General features: G+C 35.9%; 1 non-coding gene across 1 annotated transcript; it reads left to right on the top strand.

Moving 5' to 3' along the window:
• The first annotated feature begins 282 nt into the window (after positions 1-282).
• LOC129648065 (U6 spliceosomal RNA) lies at positions 283-387 on the top strand. The gene has a single exon (XR_008712663.1). It is a non-coding gene; the product is annotated as a U6 spliceosomal RNA (small nuclear RNA).
• Positions 388-2,553: the final 2,166 nt, after the last annotated feature.

The following is a 2,553-nucleotide window of genomic DNA, read 5'->3' as shown; positions in this document are numbered from 1 at the left end:
AATAAAAAAAAATTCTGCTCTGGTTATAAAATACTTCTGGCCTATTTCTAGTTTTTAACTCCACATTCTGCTTCATTTCACAATAAAAAGACTTCTTTTTTTATATATAAAATGACTACCCTTTTACATCAAAGTATAATTGGTTAGGCAATTCGAACTTTCTTCAGAGAAGAGCACTTCTCTGATCATATAGACTGTACTTCTAGTAATCGTAGTTTCACAAACTTGTTTCAAGTTTTGGATAAATCCTTATTAGGCAAGCACTTCAAAAACATATTCAATGTTCACTTTAGCAGCACGTATACTAAAACTGGAATAACACAATGAAGATGAGAATGGCCCCAATGAAAGGATGATGTGCATATCTGTGTAACACTCATATTTTTGTATGATTGTTGAAATAAAAAAATTTATCTGACTGGGTTTTCAATATATTCATATTCGATGATATGACATAAATGTGAAGGCAAAGGAATTTATATAGCTGTAATATCTCTATACATCATTTGAAGTGGCAAACTATGAACTCTAAGCAGATTAAGAAAAGTCAGGTATGCATATGGTAACCACTCCTAAACAACAGCTATAAAACTTACACGAAGAGATATGGTTTCAAAAAAAAACAATATGTAAGTTAAAGTGTAATGGCAAGAAATACTCAAATAATCTAAGAGGAAAGAAAAAGAAAGCAAACAGAAAACTAATCATACAACAGCACACTTTAAATCTAACCATTTCAATTAATTTAAATGGTCTAAACACAACTAAAAGTTGGAGATCAGGGATTTCCCTGGTGGTCCAGAGGTTAAGAGTCTGCCTTGCAATGCAGGAGATGTGGGTTTGATCCCTGGTCTGGGAGGATCCCATGTGCCGCAGGCAGCTGGGCATGTGTATGGCAGTACGTGGACCCTGGGGCCCATACACCACAACTAGAGAATCTGTACGCTGCAAGGAAAGATCCCACACGACACAAGAAAGATCCCACGTGCTGCAACTAAAACCTGACAATACAGCCAAATAAATAAATACTTTTAAAAGCTGGAGATTTTTGGATTGGATTACAAACAAACCAACCAAGATCCAACTATGTGCTGTCACAGAATCTCACTTCAAATGTAAGCAGATGGGGAAAAAATACCATGCAACTGCTAATCAAAAGAAAACACCAAACAAAATAGACTCCAGAAAAAGGAACTCATCATGGATAAAGAGGAATATTACATAATGATAAAAGAGTCAAGTCATCAAAATCTATAACAACCGTAAGTGTGTATGTACCTAATAACAGAGCTTCAAGATACATGAAGCAAAAGTGATAAAACTGAAAGAGGAAAAAGACAAACATGGGATCACATTTGGAGACTAAAACCCTCCTCTGTTAGAAACTGATAGCAGAAGAAGACGAAAAGTCAGCAAGAGTATAGAAGACCTAAAAATAACAAACAACAAATTTGACCTAATAAACATTCCCACACAACAGAACACACGCCATTTGCAAGTACACATGGACAGTCACCCTAATAGACCATATTCTGGGTTACAAAAAAAACCTTAATCTTTTGAAAAGACTGAAATCTTACCACATATATTCAAGTGAAATCTTACCACATATATTCTCTGGCCATAAAATAATCAATTAGACCAATACTTAAGATATAGGGAAAGCCTTTAAATCTTTGAAAATTAAGCAATACACTTGAAGAAATTCACTGGTTAAGAAGCCTCAAAAATAATTAGAAAATATTTGGAACTAAATACAAATGGACACTGCTGCTGCTCAGTTGCTCAAGTCAGGTCAGACTCTTTGTGACTCTATGGACTGTAGCCCACCAGGCTTCTCTGCCCATGGGATTTTCCAGGCAAGAATAATGGAGTGGGTTGCCATCTCCTCCTCCAGGGGATCTTTCCGACCCAGGAATCGAACCTGGGTCTCCTACATTGGGAGGTGGGTTCTTTACCACTGAGCCACCAGGGAAAGGTCACAAATAAATATAGAATCTATCAAAATTTGTAAGATTCAGGTAATTCAGTACTTAGGAAGAAATTTATATAAGAAGTGTTCTTTTTAGAAAAGAATAAAGATTTCAAATCAATAATCTAAACTTCTATCTTAAAAAATTAGAAAAAGAATAGCCAGCTAAACACAAAGCAAGAAAATCCAGGAACCCCACCTCCACCCCTGATCCATGGAAAAATTGTCCTCCATGAAGCTGGTCCCTGGTACCAAAAATGTCATAAAAGATCAACACAGTTAATAAACTTCTAGCTATATTTACAGGATAAAAAGTGTATAAATTATTATGAAACACCGATCATCTTTATAAGGATATCAATATCTTACTGAATGCCATTAGTTTCAAGCTCAAACCTTTAGGTACCTAATGATATTTAGTTGAATCCACTCTTTCTGCCCAAGGTAGCTATTTAATAGGAATTGGTTTCTTTCACCCTTACATTCTCTACAGAGGATCTTTTGGACAATCTCAAGGGCTTCGGTTTCAAGCTGAGGGGACTGGCAGATTTGGATGGCAGCTGCTAAAAGCACCAGTCATA

This window comes from Bubalus kerabau, chromosome 3, assembly GCF_029407905.1.
Source record: "Bubalus kerabau isolate K-KA32 ecotype Philippines breed swamp buffalo chromosome 3, PCC_UOA_SB_1v2, whole genome shotgun sequence".
NCBI classification, from domain to species: domain Eukaryota; kingdom Metazoa; phylum Chordata; class Mammalia; order Artiodactyla; family Bovidae; genus Bubalus; species Bubalus kerabau.
This window is presented reverse-complemented; position numbering and strand designations above follow the sequence as displayed.